We start from the raw sequence: 21,771 nt of genomic DNA on the forward strand, positions 1-21,771 counted from the left end.
ATTCCTTCCTGATCTTGGGGAGGTACTCACTTGGTGCCCTGAAGCCTGATAGCAGAACAGTCACCTTACCTTGTTAACATTTTTCATGGAAAATTTCAAACATATTACAATTCAACCTATACAGAAATATTGCAGAGCCTCAATAAAACACCTTCTAGGTTAAGAAAAACATACCATAATAAACACAATGAGAAAAGTGCATGGAACAAGGAAAAGAATTTACAACATAAGGAAGGTAAAGGGGTATGAATAGATTCAGAATGTTGTCTAGAAATCCTTAGCTTGTGACAGTGTGTCTGAGGGTGGGGCCGTGGTTCATCCAGATTCTGTGTTCCTCTTGCTGACCATTCTCTAGGTAGTAGTCAGTCTGGGATCCGATGTTGCAGTCGGTCTGTCTGGCGTTCCATCTGAAAGTATAGCAACACCATTGTTAGTCACCCATATTTTAAGGGGTACTTGGGTCTGGGCTCAAGGCCCACAGTTCCAACTTCAACCACTGAATTTTTTGTTGTATTATCTTTAATAAATCTTTTGGTTTCATTTCCCTAGAGATTAGTCATCTTTCCAGTGATTCAGAGGTGGGAGGGTCTTACAGGTGATAGATACTGAGTTGGGTTGAGCTTTTACTACATGTGGCATACCTTTAACGCTGCAATAGTTTATGGTGACCACAGCTGGATTGAATGTTAAGACCAGTATGCCATAGCTGTGAGTCTACTGCTCAGATCTCTACCAGTCTCTGGCTTATGTCTTTTATTTTCCTTTACTCATGTGGTTTGAATTTAGGTCCCTTGTGACCTGTGGGAGGTGAACATCACTCCCATCCTGCAGTGCATGTAATTTAGTGTGAGTGGCGGCTGCTGTTCGATAACGGGGTTGTGTCCTAGGTCTCTTGGTTTCCTGCACCGAGAGGCTGGGACTAGTGCCTTCCCAACAAGGCCACATCCCTGGGTGGTTGAGTGTTCCCTTTCCATAAGCCAGTGGATGGGAGTGGGAGATCTAAAGGATCTGAACCCATGGTCCCATTTTAAAATCTGTGCTTGACACCCAGAGGTGGCTGGTCTTGGGTGGAGAGTGGCAGGGTACAACCTGATCTGGTGAGACTCTGTTTGGGATCTGTTGGATACAACAAGCCGTGTGGCTGTTGGAATAAATGTCCTTGACTGGGTAGGGGGTTAGTGAGGAGGCTTCTGTGTCTGAGGTGTGGACACCTCGGAGGCAGCGACAGCTGTTGGCCTGACACAGGCAGGCTTGGAAATAGGGTGCTGGCTGAGGAAAGGAAACATTGGTTTCCCTGGGTGGGACCTGCAGAGTCGCAATCCTCCTGTGTGAGTCATGTGAGATTGTGGGTGAGAGCCCCTGGGGGAGCAGGACTCCCTTGCAGGACCCTCACTCAGAGTGCATTAGTAAGTCCCCCTTCCCCTACTCCCAAGGGTGTGTGGAGGAACACCTTGTTAAAAATACCTCCAGGTGTGTGTGTTTGACTTCTGTATTGCTTTATTTGGGAAGAATAAACCCCCCCGGGCTGATCTGCTCAATGGAGAGGATGCTATGGTTAAACGGTGCAGAACATGGGAAAGGTTTGAGATATCTAAGCCTTCCCCCATTAAAAAGGCTAAGAGAAAAGAACTTTGCTCTACTGGTTGGGTATGACTGCAAAGGAGCTGGATCGGCAACAGACTGAAACAAGAAGCCGCTTCTCAAGCTGTAAGCGCCTGAAAAGGAAGCTGAGGTAGAAAAACTCAGCTCCCAGCAGGCTGCTGCAACAGCCCAGATTGCTAACTTGACAATGCAGCTTAACCCGTTAGAATCCCCAAGTGCAGGAGTTGAATGGTAACCTCCTGAAAAAGGAGAAAAATATGTGCGCTGTCAAAGTTAGAGTCTCAAGCTGCAACTAGAGTGTTAATGAAAGGTAAAGAAAAGGAACATCTGTGAACCTTAGTGTATGCGATCAAAAGATAAGAATGTTGAAGCAAAGGTTGCAGCGTAGGCAGGGTGTCATAAGTGCTATAAAAACGGACCTCTTAAGAGGGTATGAGTCTGGTAAATCTATTGACTTGGATGGGAGTGACACAGAAAGAAATGTTTCATTCCTAGTATACCTAGAAGGAGGTGGTATCTGTTTCCTCTCCCCGCCCCCCAAAATAAGCACCACAGGAACCCCATTGTGGGGGTCTAGGGGAATTCAAACCACCTTTCGATTGCTCCAATAACCACTACTGTGGTTCATTATGGACATGGCAGATCCTTGGAAACAAGGTATGAAATCCACACGCTGGGGCTGGAACAGGTGCGAGCTACGAGCAAGCACATGGGCCCCCTTTCTAAAGAAAATGCACTAGATTGGCTGGCAAAGCTTAGTGTGATTGCCAGTTTAAATTTAGAAGACATAGTTGCACTGGTAAAGAGAAAATATGAGTGCAGATGAGTTTGGGGCCCTGCCTACAGAGGTTCAGGTAGGTTGTGTTCAGGAATCTGTAGAAATTTACTGTACCATTATGAAGCTGTACTACCCATACAGAAGTCTTAGGGGCAAGATGTAGTCTGACAAACAGAGGATCTCAGAAAGACCACAGAAATTCCTTGCCAGTAAACAACTATATTGGCTTACAGGTCAGCTTCCAATAGTAAATGGAGTTATGTAGGACATCCCTGAACTCTGGGAGATGTTTGTTCAGGGTTTGCTCCCTGCAATTAAAATGACCATGGGACCTGCCAATCCCAGAGAAACTAGTCTAAAAGAATTGGAAACCAAAGCTCAGGAAGCATATGAACTATATAGGGAAGCTTACCCTAGCAGCAACAACATCCCAGGACACACAGCAAGTGGCTGCCATAAAAGGTAGGAATGATGGGAAGGCTAGTTATAGAAAGAATGGCAAAAACAGAGATCCTGACTATAGGTTTAGATTAGCCTTGTGGAGAAACTCTGCAAGTACTAGCCTGTAGAACAACTAGATGGTCTGCCAACTCGAGCCTTGCTGAAAAAGCTAGCACAGGATGAGGCTCTAGCAGGGGAGAAGGTGGCCCCTCGAGATGAAAGAGCACCACCCCAAAGCTCCCTCTGAAGCCACTGAGCTCTCCCTTCCCCATTGCATGTGGCCACTATTGTAAATGATAGGTGGGGAAGGCTGGCAACTAACATCTGTCTGAAGGGGAATTTGGTAACATCAAGCAGAAAAAGCTGCTGGACACTGGGGCCACAATGAGTATGATTTGCACAAAAGCAGTTCCTTCAATAAAACAGCTACCAATTACAGAAATCAAGGTACTTGAAGGATATAACAAAGAAAAGTCTAGTGCCCTTTTCAGAGAAAACAACTTGGATAATTGAGGCACTGATCACTGAAGTTTTATTTGGTTTCCAGAAGCTTGATGGACAGGGTACATTAGGGATGGATGTGCTGAGGCACTTGGATGTCATAATGGATCTTCCCAATCAGAGGTTTGTTAAAGGCCAGGGTGAAGGAGGAGTCATTATACCATCAGTGCATGGAGTGAGTGCTCTCAGGGTGCCTACCAAACTCAAGTTGCCAACATGGGAACCAGATGTCCTGGAAATCACTAAACAAATACCCGCAAGTATTTGCAAAGAATAAGTTAGACTGTGGACGTATTGATGTGGAGATTATGGTGGAAGGATCCTTGGCCTCAGCGCCAGTACAAATACTGGAGAGAGGCCCAAGGAGGAATTGGGAGCACCACTGATGCTTTGAGATCCCAAAAAGTTCTGGTAGAGACAAACAGTGTGTGCAATGTGCCAATCTGGCCAGTGCTTAAGTCTGATCAATCAACGTGGAGGCTCACAGTTGATTACAGAGCTCTCAGAGAGTCACCTCGCATGGCACCTGTTGTCGCTAAGTTTCCAGAAATAATGTCTACCATTGAAGGTGGGGCTAGATGGTTCTCGGTCATTGATATCACAAACGTGTTCTTTTCTATACCACTGCATAAAAAGTGCATGGTAGAAGTTTGTCTTTACATTTGGCCATCAGCAGCTGACTTTTACGAGAGTAGTGCAAGGTTATCACAATGACTATGAGCCGCCAATGTGATATGGCCATTAAAAAAAGCTAATGTAGTCTTGGGATGCATCAGGCGAGGTATTTCCAGTAAAGATAGAGATGTTAGTACTGTTATACAGGGCACTGGTGAGACCTCATCTGGAATATTGTGTGCAGTTCTGGTCTCCCATGTTTAAGAAGGATGAATTCAAACTGGAACAGGTACAGAGAAGGGGTACTAGGATGATCCGAGGAATGGAAAACCTGTCTTATGAAAGGAGACTCAAAGAGCTTGGCTTGTTTAGCCTAACCAAAAGAAGGCTGAGGTGAGTTAGGATTGCTCTTTATAAATATATCAGAGGGATAAATATCAGGGAGGGAGAGGAATTATTTAAGCTTAGTACCAATGTGGACACAAGAACAAATGGATATAAACTGGACATTAGGAAGTTTAGACTTGAAATTAGATGAAGGTTTCTAACCATTAGAGGAGTGAAGTTCTGGAACAGCCTTCCAATGGGAGTAGTGGGGGCAAAAGACATATCTGGCTTTGAGACTAAGCTTGATAAGTTTATGGAGGGGATGGTATGATGGGATAGCCTAATTTTGGCAATTAATTGATCTTTGATTATTAGCAGGTAAATATGCCCAGTGGTCTGTGATGGGATGTTAGATGGGGTGGGATCTGAGTTACTATGGCAAATTCTTTCCTGGGTGCTGGCTGGTGAGTCTTGCCCGCATGCTCAGGGTTTAGCTGATCGCCATATTTGGAGTCGGGAAGGAATTTTCCTCCAGGGCAGATTGGCAGAGGCCTTGGAGGTTTTTCGCCTTGCTCTGCAGCATGGGGCACCGGTCACTTGCTGGAGGATTCTCTGCACCTTGAGGTCTTTAAACCACGATTTGAGGACTTCAATAACTCAGGCATAGGTGAGGGGTTTGTTACAGGAGTGGGTGGGTGAGATTCTGTGGCCTGCATTGTGCAGAAGGTCAGACTAGATGATCATAATGGTCCCTTCTGACCTTAAAGTCTATGAGTCTACAATGTGCCCACGATATGTCATCAGCATGTTATCAAGATGTGGAGAAACCTAGTCCGCAAGGACCGGGTTGTCAGCTATGTGGATTATATATTGGTGGCTACAAAGACCAGGGAAGAGAACTTGCTTGTTTTGAGTGAGGTCCTGAACATCCAAAGAACCGGCTTCCTTGTTAGCCTGCAAAGAGCCCAACTTGTACAGCAGAAAGTCACTTATCTTGGAGTCAAGCTCAGAGATGAAGGGCAACGTCCAGATGCCAATTGAATCAATCTGATCTACAAATTGCCAGCTCCCAGGGACATAATTTTGAGATCTCGCCTGGGATTGGTAGGCTTTTCTTGGGATTTTATCTACGATTATGCAGAGCTTGCATGCCCCTTATACATGCTGCTCTGCAAGGGACAAGAATAGTCCTGAGGAGAAAAAGAATGTGAAGCAGTGTTTAAGCTAAAACAGGCCTTAACGCAAGCTCCTGCATTGGCCTACTCTCAATTGGTTAAGATGTTCATATTACAGCTTGCTACCACTCAGAAAGGTATCAGTGTAGTTATTATGCAGTCAAGTGGACAAGCACGAAGCTGTTGCGTACAGTTCAAAACATGTGACCGAAGTGGAACAGTGTTATATGCCCTGTGAAAGCAGCTTTGGCCCTGGTATGGTCCATCAAACACTGGAATACATAATTGGAATGGCTCCCGTGGTGCTTCAAACATCTCACATGCCAGTCAGGTACTGTACATCTTATCTGGGAAGACAAATGATGGCTGAGTGTCCAATCCCCATCTTACAGGTTGGACTCTGTGCTTGTTAAGCCAAAAGGTGATGGTGGATAAAGTGCTGTCTCTGTCTGCTGTACCGTTTGCTCTATTGTCATAAGGTGAAAACCACGAGTGCCTGCTTCTATTGGAGGAGACTAATACCATCAAGTCCCCAGTCCAGTTAGAGACCTCATATGAAGTAGCTAAAGCAGTGGGCCGTGACATACGGGTCATCAATGGGAGCGGTTTCCATCTAAAAGGCACCCCCTCTCCCCCCCCCAATACAGGTTATGCTGTACTCCAGGTAGCAACAGATAGGGTTTTGCAAGGCACTGTGTTGCACCATTCTGCCCAGGCAGCAGAAATTGTTGCCATAGTAGCTGCTTTGGATGCTGTGGACAGAGACTCTGTGATAATGATTTGCTCAGATTCTGAGGCCCCTTCTGGAGGTCATTGACTCTGACCAGGGGCCCCTACTTTGTGGGTGACCCGGTTAAGAACATTTGCCTTGCACTTATCAAGCAGCATCTCCACATGGCCAGACATCTCCAGAACTTGGGGATTGTTGAACGGACTAATAGGATGATTAAAACAGTATTAAGGAAGATTATAGCGCCCACTGGAAAGAATTGGGATAAAAAAAGCTACCCATTGTCCTAATGGCCATCAGGTGCTCAACTGGAGCACATTGATTTACACCCCATGAGATCTTTACGGGTCAGCCAATGAGGACTCCTGAGATGTGGTGGCTGGGAGGGGTGGGGGTGTACCACCTGATAAGTATCAGTCCCATGTACAAATAGACTAGTACATAACCCGGCTATTGGTTAAAATTAGTGATGCTCAGAAGGAGGTAGCCTCCCAGTTAAAGCAGAACATATGTCAAATGGACAAAAGGCTGAATGCCAACCTTAAATTTCATGAATGGTAGGTTGGGGATAAAGTTTTATTTCAATTCTACTCAGAGAAACATCACCCTCCGAGTCCCCACTAGGTAGTCCCTGTAGTTATAACCAAGAGGGCCAGTCCAACAACGTATCAGGTCAAGTTAAGATCTGGCAAGAGATGGGTTTTTAAATGGTTCCATTTGTCCCAAATAAAGGAATGGAAGGGTGGTATTGGGCCATAATCAGTGTCAATAACCTAAATCTCTGCTCTGTCTATTTCAGAAAATTCATCCAGCCACCTGGATTGGAAAATGTTGTGTTAGTATTATTGTTTGTTAGGTTTATGGACTCTTATTGTAAATAAGAGCAATAAGATGGCTGAGAGATGGGATACACCTGTAGGGGTTTATGAATATTATTATGAGTTGTTAGAATCCATGTATAATGAAACTGATGATTATGATGATGTGGTGGCAGGGCCGGCTCCAGGCACCAGCTTAGCAAGCAGGTGCTTGGGGCGGCCACTCCAGAGAGGGCGGCACGTCCAGCTATTCGGCAGAGGGTCCCTCACTCCTGGTTGGAGCAAAGGACCTCCCACTGAATTGCTGCGGATCGCGATCATGGCTTTTTTTCGGGGGGGGGGGGGCCTGCTTGGGGCGGCAAAACCCCTGGAGCCAGCCCTGTGTGGTGGATAATCCCAAGGGCAGAAGTATACTGACGAATGAAGCTCTGTCTTGAAAGGGATTATAGTGGTATATGCCTATGTGGATACAGGCTATATAGTTATCTGGTATGGGCAGAAGAAAGGGGTAACACTTGATTAATGACCTTCACAGCAGATGAACAGAAGCATGAGCTCATATTAGATAATGATGCACAAATTAAATCTAAGAACACGAGGGGGCAATTGTTCATGGCTCTTTGATGACCCTTTCCTAGAGGGGTGCTCTAGGTAGATTGAGGCTTGGGAGCTGTCCAAGTGTCTGTCCATCATAAAAGTGACACCCCCGCCAGGTAAGACCTGGAGATTTAAGTGTAATGGTTTCAATAGGCATCAGTAATGTTAATCAAGCCTTTATAAATGCCCATTTGTATTTGAAATCAGGTCATTATCTAGCAACTGTGAAATGCAGTCATTGTGTAGAATCATGTGTTAATAATTATGCTAGTATCATGAATGGATTTTGTTAAATTTACAGAATATAAGTTTCCCTGTTGTATATATTGTGAATGCTTGTGTTAGTGTCAAATGACACAGGTGACTGGGTTATCACAAGTCTGTATGGAACTAAGGTCAATGTAAAGGTATCTGTGGTACCTTGACCATACACAAGTCCTGTTGGACCAGTGGTGGTAAAACAGAATATTAGAAAAGTACTGATGATAAATCCAGTCTATTCCAACAAAAGGTTAATAATGCCTGTACAGATTTCCATAACAATGTTAACCAAGGAGGTTTTGCATTCGCTGCACCTCTAATTGTGGGATGGGCTACTTGGGTGCAAGGAGTGGTTCCATCATCCAACTCTCTCATAAGGAAACCTAGGGATACGTTAGTTAAAATATTAGGAGGGGTTGGAACTGGACTAGGTGTGTTAAATACTATAGATGACCAGGTCCTAGCTGATAAAATAGGAGCTTTGGACCATGATGTAGCCTCTTTATCACACCCTGTTACTACCTCCTTAGATAGGATTAGTGAGCTTGAGTATCATATAGCCAATTCCTGAATTTGCATCCAGGAGACAGGTCACCTCAACATCATAGGGGCCTTAAACATTCTTCAGTCTAACATCTCCTTTGCTTTAGCATGTGTGCAAGTACAGCAATGGATCCTAGATGTGGCTAAGTCCCTTGTGAGGGTTGGCTTGAATGGGCTTATTCCAGTAGAGATAAAGCATGTTGTGGAACCATCTCACTCCTTTTGAGCAAGAGCACCAGGGGTGGTGGAAGTTAATTAACTTCACTTACCGCCACCACAACCATTCAATAATTGCTTATGTGCTGACCTTAAAAGCAGCAAACAAGGAATGGGTTTACCCTTTTAGTGCCCATAGGCTTAAGTGTGGGACAAGCTGTACTTATTCCTATGGCTATCTGCAAATGGGTCCATTGGAAGGGTGAAGAATACCACACTGCGAGCCTCCAGCCTTGCCTAGAAGAAAAGGGCCTAGGCTACACTTGTAACACTGAAGTTTTAGAAGGATCTCATGTATGTTTACATGCCCAAAAAGGAATGGGTCATTATAAAATGCACTCTTCAGATTTTAATCACTCCTCCATTGTGCTCACAAATGACCATTGTTTATGTCTAAGGAGTTGGTGCAGTGAGTTTACTGTAAATAATTATAGAATTACACGACTCCTCCATCAATCTTTGTCTGAGCTCCATCTTTTCCATCAAGGGTTGTGATAGAGACTTTGCCTGGCATGACATCACCACTGAGCCTATACATGTACAGTACAATTTATATGACCACTTAGATTCAATCCACCTTGGAGCAAATATAGCAGCTCTAAAGCAACTCATGTTCCACCCAGAAATGAAAGTCCACTTAAAGCAAACTGAGAAGGAAGGGAAAGAGGTATTGCTGACCATGCATCGTGCCTCTAATCAGATTAAGCGGGTGTTAAAGCAAATCAAAGATAAAACCACTTCTAGTCAGTGGTGGGAGAATCTATTTGGGGGACTGAAACTTTAATGTATGGATTATAATGTTACATCCTATTATTGTGGTTCCAATCATCCAATTTGTAATCATTGGATACTTGATCTGCCTCACTGTGTGGATCAAAAGAAAAAACATCTGTACCTATAGCTTCTGTGCCTGTATCATCTTTCAAGTTAAGTAATGTCTATGGAATGTGACAGTTGAAGTTTTATGGGTATTGCTTTACCGTCAAGGAGGGGCAATGTAAGGTGTTCTATGTCATTTGGTGTAAAAGAGCAGGAAGACCACTGGGTCTAAAGTCACGTGGTATGGCAGAGAGAGACTGACTATATAAGGGGAGAACACACCAGAAGCGGTGCTGTCCTTCTGAGCAGCAGCCCGTGAGACACATGCTGTAGTGGGGTGGTCACCCGCTACTGCCTTAAAAGGCTTAAAACAGCCCTGGGGAGACGGCTGTGGCAGGGAAGGAAAAGTGGGGCTGATTGGGGAAAGCAGCCTCAGCTGTGGGCCATGCCCTAATCAGGCCGAGGCTGGCTTAATAAGGGCCAGTTGGCCCTTATAAGAGGGCTGGGGACAGAAGCCAAAGAAGGAGTCTCTCTAGCTGTGTAGAGAGATGGGCCTGGCTGCTTGGGAGCTCAGCAGGGTACCTAGAGTGGAGCAGGGCTGGGGAGCTCCAGGCTGGAAAACCCCCAGGCTGCAGGCCTTGGTAAAGGCCAGGAGGGGTACTGGGGTTGCAGAGAAGCAGCTCAGCAGGGTATGTAAAAGCAGCAGATCCAACCCCCCCCTTGCCGATCATGAGTGGTATAGACTGCAGTCTGACCCAGTGAGCGGGGGCTAGACTATGACTCGCAGTAGACAAAGACTGAGGTGCGGTGGAGATAGAGGGTTGGGGTTCCCGGGGGAGGGGAGACCCAGATCTGTGGGGGTACTGCCAGGGGGCAGCACCCTGGCCTGAAAGGGGCACTGGGGTCCAGGAGGGACTCAGGCCCAGTGGCAAGCGGGATACCGGCCTGCAGAGGGTGCTCCAGGGCTGGAAACGCTAATTCCTTGGATGACCAGCAGGAGGTGCCACATTGGTGAGTCTTCACCTTGTTACACATGCATTGAGAGGCAACATACCATCAAAAGAGCTTGCTTGATCTCCATCCAAGGTGCTCCGTAGCTGTAGTTAATCCAGATTCTGTATGCCTCTTGCTGACCATTATCTAGGTAGTAAGCAGTCTGGGATCTGACGTTGCAGTCACACAGCCGGTCCATGTCCAGAGGTCCATCTGCAAGTATAGTAACACCATTGTTAGTTACCCCTTACAAATATGGGTAATTGGGTCCAGGCTCAATGCCCACAGTTCCAAGTTCAACCACTGAGTTTTGTTGTACTTTCTTCAGTTTCATTTTCCCAGAGATAAGTCATCCTTCCAATGATTTGGAGGCAGGAGGGTCTTACAGGTGATTGATACTGAGCTGGGTTGAGCTATTACCATGTGAGACATACCCTTCATGTTGCAACTTCTAGTCCTGTGATACTTCCAGTGCCTACCGCCCACCACAATCAGCTGTTCTGTGGCATGCAGGAGGTGTTGGGAGGGAGAGGAGCAGGGACATGGTGTATTCGGGGAGGGGACAGAACTGGATGGGAAGAGGCAGGGTGGGGGTAGAGTAGGGGGTTTAACACCCCCAGGGCCTGGAGGAAATTGGTGCCTGATGTACCCCCTGGAACACAACTCTTTAGATAGTTGCCTAGTTTTACAATAGGCTACATAAAAGCACTAGTCAGTACAAACTAAAATTTCATACAATTACTTTTTTATACTGCTCTATATAATATACACCAAAATGCAAGTACAATATTTATATTCCAATGATTTATTTTATAATTATAGGGTAGAAATTTGGAAGTCAGCAATTTTTCAGTAATAGTGTGGCTGTGACACTTGTCTGATTTTGTAAGCAAGTAGCTTAAGTGAAGTGGATCTTGGGGGTACACAAGACAAATCAGACTCCTGAAAGGGATACAGTAGTATGGAAAGTTTGAGAGCCACTGCTCTAAAATAGTGGGTTGAATTAATTTCTGGTGTGTAACTCCACTGAAATCAATGGAGTTACAACAGGTATGAATTTGGTCCTGTTGGTGACTATTCATAAGTAGTAGAATACCAAGATCTGGCACTTTCATTTGTTGATCTCAAAGTGCTTTATGAAGGTGGGGAAGTGTTGTCTCCATTTTACAGGTGGAAAACTGAGCCACAGAGGTGAATTGATTTGCTAAGGTTATAAAGCAAGTCAGATACAGAGCTGTGAAGAGAATGTAGGTCTGAGTAACAACTCCCAGTTCATACTTTAATCAGTCTGAATTAAAACATGAAAAGAGACAGGGAGAGGTACTCTAGCAGTATTTAAAGGGTAATTTGTTATATTCAGGAGATGTCGAAACGGACTGCATTTCCTATATACAACCTACCTCTCACTCCTTACTAAACAGAGTGGCCAGTTCCCTTTTGCTATTCACTCTTACCAGGCGATAACATATGTTTGTGAGGATATGTTGTTGCATTTGCTAATGAAATCAAATATTGTGGAGAACTCCCTTTAAGCAAAAACATGTGTTCCAGGGAGGAAAAAAATTCTGGTAAACTGCTGAGCCATACACATTTAGCAACAAAACTCTGTTTGGAGATATTGAAAATACTATGACTAAGCAAGATTGTGTTTCTGGGGCACAGCACTGGAAGTATTTTATTTGTTGCCAAAAATCCAAGCGTTTTATATAAAAATATAATAAATCTGGATTCAAGAACTAGTTTTTTGGATGGTTATTTCTTGTGTGTTTAATAGAACTTGACTCATATCAAAGTGCTACTGGGTTTTAACTTGGATAGTCCATTCAGCAGAATTCTCTACTCCATTGTCTCTTGCCCTCCAGAAATAATTGGACACTGGCATTACTTTCTAGTTCGAGCCAGAAATCATCTCCTCTCTCCCCAGATCTGTACACAGAGGGAATCTTCCATGTATGGGTCTCCTCATTCCTATATGGAAGGGGGAAATTTCTCTTCCAGACCTCATGGGTCAGAGGTATGCATGGGAAGGTGGCGTAGAGTAGTGGGCTTGGAGCAGGAGGAGCTGACTGAGCCAGGACATGCATCATACTCATGCCAGCCACATGGAGTTTCCCAGAAAAGATAATGCAGCTATGGGCACGAAGTGTCCCAGTGGAATGGCACCACTTATTCAGTTTGCCAGGGAGCCGTGGGAGCCAGATCAGCTGAGGCAGTACAGATCCTCCAGGTACATATCCCTAGACTTCCACAGGTCCCTCAGAATCCATGTTTGCTTGGGTGCAGGCCTCTAGCCTTTTCCATGGAGGCCAGCCTCCTCCTGAGCCCTGTACTGCAAGTTTCTCCATTGGAGGGAATGATCCTTGCCCTGGGGATTAAGGAGCTGTATTAAGTGATTACAGAATTGTCACAGATGCCCTGAGGTGGCGTGTTGCCTTGGATAACACTATATTTGCTAATGGTGCTGGAAATATTTGTTTTCCTTTCAAAGTGAGTTTAGTTAATAAAAGATGCTGGCCTGCCAGCTTCAGAGACTGTCCCCTATATATCCAGAAAGCTTTAGCAGGAGCACCATAAAAGCAAGTTACCAGAAAGCGGCTAATTCATTCTTTGTCCATTCAGTCCTTTGCCTTTCTGTTGAGTCTTGAAAGATGACTGATAATTAGTGCCAATTATAATGTAGACACTTTTATAGTAGTAAGGGGATGTCGTCATTTTTCCACAGGCCACAAAATAGCTTGCACAGTAACAGCTTTTAGTTACTGCCAATCTCAGGCCAACTTAAAGCAGTGATATCAGTGCAAGGCTCCATACGCCTGTTCTATTACCACTTCTTCATTTCCCTAAACAGATTCTCATTCCACTCATGTTATACCACCTTTCATCCGATTATTTCACATATTACAATCAGAATTACTAATAATAAATTACTCTACAACACGTTTAGTATTATTATCCCCACTGTACAGTTAGAAACTGAGACAGTGGGATAGCTGGGTAAATAGACTTGAGTTGTTTTATTGTGTAACCTTTCATTGTGTTTTGTGAAAATGGATACATGAATTCTTTTGACATTGTATACTTTGTAGTTCCGGATTGCTTTCTAATAGTGTAACTAGTTGTTTTGGCATAGGGATAGAATATTTAGTGGGACATGGCCAGATTGGTGCCATGTGTGTAAACTTAGGTAAATTAAATAAAGCATAGGCATTTTTAGCAATAGAGAGACCCAAATATGTTCTCTTTTGGTTGCTCTTAACCCCGTGTGTGATGTTTTACCTGACTTCATAATCCTGGTGTTCTCCAGAAACCAAGAGGTATCTCACTTCAGTTGCTTTCCCATGTAATTCAGTCCATATGTTTATTCCTCTGAGGAAGTAGTTTGACCTGATTTACTCCTAGATTCATAATTATGAAAGTTTCTACAGTGATAGAATTATAGGACATCATTAAGATTGAGCTGTTTACTAGCATAATCCTGCTATCAAATCTAATCTATGGATTATTTTATTAGATTGTGATAGCTCCTGAAGTGTGCTAAGCATTTTCCAGACATTCGAGAGGTCAGTCTCTCCCTGCCCCACAAAGCTTATGGTCTTCTAAGGACAGACAGCCAGAGGTAGGGGATGGAAAGCAAATAGAGGCTGTGTTTTTTCTAAAAAGTCAACCTGCTATTTTACTTTATCTAGCTATATTTTTGGAATGACAAATAAATCCACATTTGTTTTAGTCTTCTCTTCTAGGCCCCAATCCAGCAAACATGTACGTACTTAATTTTACTACCACAGAGTTGCATGAAATCAATGGGATTACTCAGGTAGTAAAGTGAAGCACACATGTACATGTTTGTAGGACCAGGGCCCTTGAGAACCAGAGCTTCTCAGAATTTTTACTTCTAACAATAACTTAGCTCTGTGAGTTGGTTGGGCAGTAAGGGGTGAATTTTTAAAGGTATTTGTGGCTAACTGTGCCTAAATACCTTTACAAATCTGGCACTAGTTCCTTACCAGATAGGTTCAGGGACTGCAACCTTTGTCTGTAGACTTACTGAAGCCACAATAAACTTAAGGGACACTCAATTTAAAAAAAAAAAGTTTAAATTAGTCTTAGATACTGCATGTGTCTCTGAGTACCACTGCTGTTTGTGTGGGTTTACAAACAAACATTCTATTACAAAACATGTTTTTCTTTTCGCTGTTTCTGTGTGAAGGATCAGTACAAGCAACAGGGGAAACTGACTCTACCGGAAGTGCTGTCAAATGCACAGAATTAAGAAACAAAAATAGTTTTTTAGTCTCTGTAATATTTTAGTTATTGTAACCTTAGGAATTATTTATAGCAACAAGAGGTAATAATGGGAGTCCGGTGAGCTTTAAGGTGATGCCTTTAACTGTGACACTGACATAGCAATGTTCATCTTTTATGTGGAACAACCCCTTTGGCCCACCTACTATATTGTCAAAATACAGCTTCTATATGTTTGATAAGGACTACAAACTCATCTACTACACTGTATATATTATAATTTGTGGACTGCTCTCCAACAATCATATAGGGACCACCAACAAAAACTCAAGCACTCTTCCACAGCTTCCTCCTGTACATTGGCAAAAAGAAGCCCTGACATATCTTGTTATCCAACTCCTACTCCAAAACCAACATTGTCTCAGATTTCTAGGCTGCCTGGTCTATAAAGAATAATCTACCTCATCCTCCCTCCAAAGCATATAGTGGCTATATTTAGTCGCAATACCACCTTCACTCAGTTTGATAGGGCTCACATGTTAGTCCATAAAGAAATTGTGTACCTTTATCCTTGCCTGAAAATACACAGAAGCCACCTAACAAGATATTTATATCCTGAGACTGAAGGTTAAACAATATATAATATGGCAGCTGAGACTGAGTTCAGAGAGCAGGTTGTTTGTAACACCAATGAATTTCAGACTTTTAATCTTAAAAAAACCAACCAGTTTATTGTAACATGGCACACCCCTCCCCCTTTAACCAAGTGGGTGTGCCTGCACACTCTCTGTGGTGTGTCTTTAGTGACTCAGCCCTCCAGCTGAGTCTCACACAGTCTGTGATGAAAGCAAAGCAGAACCCCTTCTAGGGTTCAAGTCCACCAAGGGTCTCTCTTAGGCCTGGTCTACACTAGGACTTTAATTCGAATTTAGCAGCGTTAATTCGAATTAACCGTGCACCCGTCCACACCAGGAAGCCATTTAATTCGACCTAGAGGGCTCTTTAGTTCGAATTCGGTACTCCACCCCGACGAGGAGAAGGCTAAATTCGACATGGCTATGTCGAATTAGGCTAGGTGTGGATGCAAATCGAATTTACTAGCTCCGGGAGCTATCCCACACTGCACCACTCTGTTGACGCTCTGAACAGCAGTCCAAGCTTGGATTCTCTGACCAGCCACACAGGAAACGACCCGGGAAAATTTGAATTCCTTTTCCTGTCTGGCCAGTTTGAATCTCAATTCCTGGTTGGACATCGGGGCGAGCTCAGCAGCACCTGCAACGATGCAGAGCTCTCCAGCAGAGGAGTCCATGCAATCCCAGAATAGAAAGAGGTCCCCAGCATGGACAGACCGGGAAGTCCTGGATCTGATCGCTGTGTGGGGCGATGAGTCTGTGCTTTCGGAGCTGCGCTCCAACAAACGGAATGCAAAGACCTACGAGAAGGTCTCCAAAGCCATGGCACTCAGAGGATACAGCCGGGATACAATGCAGTGCCGCGTGAAAATCAAGGACCTGAGACAAGGCTACCAAAAAGTCAGAGCGGCAAACGGACGCTCCGGAGCCCAGCCCCAGACATGCCGCTTCTACGAGGCACTGCATGCCATTCTAGGTGGGTCTGCCACCACTGCCCCACCAGTGACCGTGGACTCTGAGGACGGGATAGTGTCGAGGGGCAGTTCCTCGGCGATGTTCGCCGATGGGGAAGATGAGGAAGGGTTTGTGGAGGATGACACAGGCGACAGCGCTTACAATACCGCTTTCCCCGACAGCCAGGATCTCTTCATCACCCTCACAGAGATCCCCTACCAACCCTCCCCGGCCGTTAACACGGACTCAGAATCAGGGGAAGGATCAGTCGGTAAGTGTTATAAACATGGAAACATTTATTTCTTAAAAAACAGGAATATACACTATATAAAAACTAGCTAAAAAGTTGTCCATATAAAACTATATAAAAAGAAGGTCCACACATATAGGGATTGAATAGAAATCCTCTTCGGTCACTTCCACGAAGGTCTCGTAGAGGTGCTCGAAAAGCCTCCGCAGGAGGTTCCTGGGGAGAGGTGCCTTATTTGGTGCTCCGTGGAAGCACACTCTTCCGCGCCAGGCCATCCTCACATAAAGCGGAACCATTGCCTCCACCAGCATGGCTGCATACGGTCCTGGTCTGTGCAGGGATTCCCGCAGCATCCTCTCTCTCTCTCTCCAAGTGACCCGCCTCAGGGTAATGTCGTTCGGCGACTGCTGCATCTAAGTAGGGCAATTAGTGTACTGTTACTATTGTGACTGCTTGACTTTTACTTTGCATAGCAAAGACCTTTGTTCAACAGGCACGTGTTGGAGGCCGCAGAGGAAAAGCATACAGTGATCTTTCCCGGGCCCAGCCGCGAGGGGCTGGAACAGGGTCGGACTTTATGCTTTCCAGATTGCCTTCTGCGGGAGGGCACAGCTACCCATTAACTGTTAAGCAGCCTATAGTGTAGGACTTACCAGGCCTGGCTGATAAACGGATTCAGCTGTACCGCCCCGCTTGTCCGATCTCCGGTGCAAGACCGCAGCCACTGAAAGCGTCTTCCGAAATCTCGAACTTGTCCTGAGAGCTCGTGAGACTAGGTTCCCTGTATGGTCTTGTTCACAGAAACTGAGTAGACTGTGTTCACTGTTCGCAAACATGTATCTTTTCAAGGAAATCACTTCCTTTTTCCCATCACACAGCTGCGGCTCTTTCCCGAACTGCCCCGGCATCCCCCTCACAGAGGCTGGCGAGATTAGGCGGCGAAAAGAAAAGACTAGGGACGACATGTTCTCGAACTGATGGCCTGCTCCAGAGCCGAGGCGCCGAGCAGAGACAGTGGAGGGAGACCCTATGTCAGCACCAGCGCCACACATCGAACGGGAGGACAGGTGGCGGCAGGAAGACCAGCAGGCGACTCAAACGCTGCTTGGGCTAATGAGGGAGCAAACGGACACGCTCCGGCGCCTTGTAGATGTTCTGCAGGACCGCAGGCAGGAGGAGAGAGCCCCCCTGCACTGTATCTGCAACCGCAATCCCCCGCCACAAAGTCCTGTCCCCCCCTCACCCAAAATAACAAGAAGGAGGGGCGCTAGGGGCCGTGAAAACTGGCACAGCACCCCAGCAGAGCGCTCATGTACCACACAGCTCTGATGCCATAAACTTTGAGAAGTGCTTCCCTTCCTGCATCACCCAGTCCCAAATCCAAGTTTCATCCCCCCACTGTGTAGTTGAGTATTAAAAGTAGTTTGTTGTTATTCACTGTTTCCGTCCCGTTTTTCTTGTCAGAAGACTTTGTGTGAAGGGGGGGGGGGTTTAATCGCATAGGACAGCCTCCATTACCAGGGTACAGACTTGGGGGCAGGATCAACAGCAGGACACACACAGACTGCAGTCACTAGGCACCAGAGTCAGTCTGTGAGGTGTATGCTGCCCCGGGTCAGTCTGTGAGGTGTATGCTGCCCCAGGGTACTAGCGCCTGCCATTCACAAATGGCAAGGCAGGCTGCCCTTACCATGCCCTTCCACCCTAGCCACGAGCCTCTCCGATGCCCTGAGCCCCAGCAAGAGCCCTCATCCACGGACACATACTCACCTTTCCCACACACCCCTCACCCCTTACTACGCCCCAACCCCCAGCCCAGAGCCTGCATCCAAACTCCGTCCCAAAGACGGCACCCCTCACCCCTTCCTGCAAACCCACCCCTTCCTGCACACCCACCCGCAACCGTCCTCCCCCCCAGAGACCGCTGTAGGAGCAGGAGCCTGTCATTCCTCTAGTGTAGAAGCGGTCTGTACATCAGTGCACACCGTACCCACCACAGTCTGCATCCATGTTTCAACCCTAGAACAGGAATTCATAATTAAAGAAAACTTTGTTAATAATCAGTGTTCAATTAACTTTATTTTAAAATGTGTGTTAGAAGGGGGGAAACCTGGAGAACGGGGTATGTAACCGCAGATCGAAGTCAACAGTCACTGAAACAGGCTCAGGTTCAGCTTCTCTGTAAGTCAAGTGGACAGTCATAGGTTACCCTGCTCTCCGAGGAACCTAGCTTTCAAAGCCTCCCGGATGCACAGCGCTTCCTGCTGGGATCTTCTATCGGCATGGCTGTCTGGCTGAGCGTAATCAGCAGCCAGGCGATTTGCCTCAACCTCCCATCCCGCCATAAAGGTCTCCCCCTTGCTCTCACAGAGATTGTGGAGCACACAGCAAGCTGCAATAACAACGGGGATATTTTTTTCGCTGAGGTCCGAGCGAGTGAGTAAGCTCCGCCATCTCCTCTTGAGACGTCCGAAAGCACACTCCACCACCATTCTGCACTTGCTCAGCCGGTAGTTGAAGAGTTCCTTCTCACTGTCCAAGGCGCCTGTATAGGGCTTCATGAGCCAGGGCATTAGCGGGTAGGCTGGGTCCCCGAGGATCACTGTAGGCATCTCCACATCCCCAACCGTTATTTTGTGGTCCGGGAAGAAACTACCTGCCTGGAGGCGTCTAAACAGACCAGAGTTCCTGAACACACGTGCGTCATGAACCTTGCCCGGCCACCCGACGTAGATGTTGGTAAAACGTCCCCTATGGTCCACCAGTGCTTGCAGCACCATAGAAAAGTAGCCCTTTCGGTTAATGTAGTGGCTGGCCTGGTGGGCTGGTCCCAGGATAGGGATGTGAGTCCCATCTATAGCCCCACCGCAGTTTGGGAATCCCATCGCGGCGAAGCCATCTCTGACGACCTCGACGTTTCCTAGAGTCACTACCTTTGAGAGCAGTTGCTCAACGATTGCGTGGGCTACTTGAATCACAGCAAGCCCTACCATAGATTTGCCGACGCCAAAGTGGTTCGCTACTGACCGGTAGCTGTCTGGCGTTGCAAGTTTCCAGAGGGCTATGGCCACTCGCTTCTGCACAGTCAGGGCTGCTCGCATCCGGGTGTACTGGCGCTTCAGGGCAGGGGCCAGCAAGTCACAGAGTTCAAGGAAAGTGCCCTTACGCATCCTGAAGTTTCGCAGCCACTGTGATTCATCCCAGACCTGCAGCACTATGTGGTCCCACCAGTCCATGCTTGTTTCCCGGGCCCAGAATCGCCGTTCCACACCATGAACTTGACCCATTGCCACCATGATCTCCACTGCGCGGCGTGCCCTGCTTTGTGAGAGGTCTGCGCCACTCTCCTCACCGCGCTGCCAGAGCCTCCTCGCCCGATTTCTCAGCAGCTGACTGTGGAAGAGGTGGACAATAAGGTGCGAGGAGTTGACAACGGCCATAAGTGCAGCGATGATCGCAGCGGGCTCTATGCTCGCAGTGCTGTGGCGTCTGTGCTGTAACCGACCAGAGAAGGGCGCGAACAGATTTCCCGCCGGCGCTTTCAGGGAGGGAGGGCGTGATTGACGGTTCAATGACGACAGTTACCCAAAACCACCCTCGACACATTTTTTTCCCCAGCAGGCATTGGGGGCTCTACCCAGCATTCCAATGGGCAGCGGGGACTGCGGGAACTGTGGGATAGCTTCCCACAGTGCAACGCTTCCAAAGTCGACGCTGGCCCCGTTAGTGTGGACTCACAAAGTCAAATTAGTGTCCTTAGTGTGGATACACAAATTCGACTTCATAAGGTCGATTCCACAAATTCGAATTAAGTTAATTCGAAATAGTCTTGTAGTGTAGACGTACCCTTAGTGCCTCCTATAATGTCTCCCACAAGTTGTCCCTGCTCCAGGATCGAGCAGTGCCCCAGGGCTCCCTCCCTAGTGACACAATTTTCACCCTCTTAGGGTCTTCCCACCCACTACTCCAGGTCCCAGCCCAGGGACCCTATTGATAGCAGCTGTTTGCTGTGTCCCTTTATTACCCTCTTCACCCTTACCTCAGGGCGTTGTCCTGACAATCACTACAACCAGTTCAGGACTCCTTCTCAATCTCCCTGGCTTCTGGCAGTATTGTGTCAGCCAAGGTCCAGCAGCTCTATCCCCACTCCTCCAGCTCTAACAGGGAACTGCTCTGGCAGACCTTGCAGCTCTTCTTATACTAGCCTGCTGGGCCCTGATTGGTTGCATCCCACACAGCCGCTCTAGGCAGCTTGGAGGACCTCTCTACTGGCCTTTTTGGGGGTGGCAGGGCCACAAGGCCTCCAGCAGGGGTGGACTAGGCCCTGAGGCACCCATCACACTTACTCTTAGCTTTGAATTTCCTGGATTTCAAAATATTTATTTTTTCTATAACTTCAATGTTTTCACAAGACTTTATTCTTAGATAAACTATCTGTCTTAAAGATTTATCTTGGAAAATGTGCTATAGAAGCAACTTTGGAAGAGTCTGAGCAAAACCTCATTTGCATAGTCTCTTTTGATGCTGGGGGAGACACCAACAAGCTGCCTTAAAACAAACGCTGAATGAGGGAAACTTGTTGAGGTCAGCCGAGGGAAAGAATGGGAAGTTGTTGGGGGGTTATAAACTTGCATTTATTCTTTCTCTCATCTTTTTTTCTGAAAATGGCTCTCTTGCTTTGGTGCATCTTGAAGATTACTCCTGAGGGCATTCTGCACCAAAAGATTCAAAATATTTTGCACAAAATATTAAATTCTGCACATTTTATGTCAAATGTGGAGGCTCTGGCATGGCATTGGGGAGCACAAGCCACTGGCTGCACGGATGTGGGAGATCACTGTGCAGCTCTCCCCACCCGGGACACTGACTCAGTGGTGAGGTTGCACCCTACCATGACAGCAGAAGGACCAGGCCTGCCCTAGAAACACCTTAGGGCCCTGCCCCTCCATGCCAGGTGTAAGCAGGCAGGCTCAGCAAGGCAGGATCCAAGTGTGCAGGGGCTTAGTGTGGGGGGATCCAGATGTGGGTTGAGAGAGGGTTCTGTGTGTGGCAATCTGGGTGCAGGCAGCTCAGTGAGGGATCCAGGTGTGTGGCGGGGATCTGGATGCACAGGGGTTGTTGAGGGGGTTCTGGGTGCAATGGTAATGGGACTCTGCAGGACTAGCAGCTGAGCCTGGTGTAGGGTAGGAGCCACCAGCTGAGTCTTCCCCAATTCTGCCTCCTGTCTCACAATAATTTACTTCTCTGCCGGCTGCCCATGGGAATTTTATGAAT

General features: G+C 46.5%; 1 long non-coding RNA gene across 1 annotated transcript; it reads right to left on the reverse strand.

The window, feature by feature from the left end:
- Nucleotides 1-218: 218 nt before the first annotated feature.
- LOC120397495 lies at nt 219-20,653 on the reverse strand. The gene is made up of 3 exons (XR_005593826.1): nt 20,537-20,653; nt 10,478-10,629; nt 219-407 (listed from the first exon to the last, which is right to left on the reverse strand). It is a non-coding gene; the product is annotated as an uncharacterized LOC120397495 (long non-coding RNA).
- Nucleotides 20,654-21,771: the final 1,118 nt, after the last annotated feature.

The sequence above is a fragment of the Mauremys reevesii genome, linkage group 1, assembly GCF_016161935.1.
Source record: "Mauremys reevesii isolate NIE-2019 linkage group 1, ASM1616193v1, whole genome shotgun sequence".
Taxonomy (NCBI): Eukaryota; Metazoa; Chordata; order Testudines; family Geoemydidae; genus Mauremys; species Mauremys reevesii.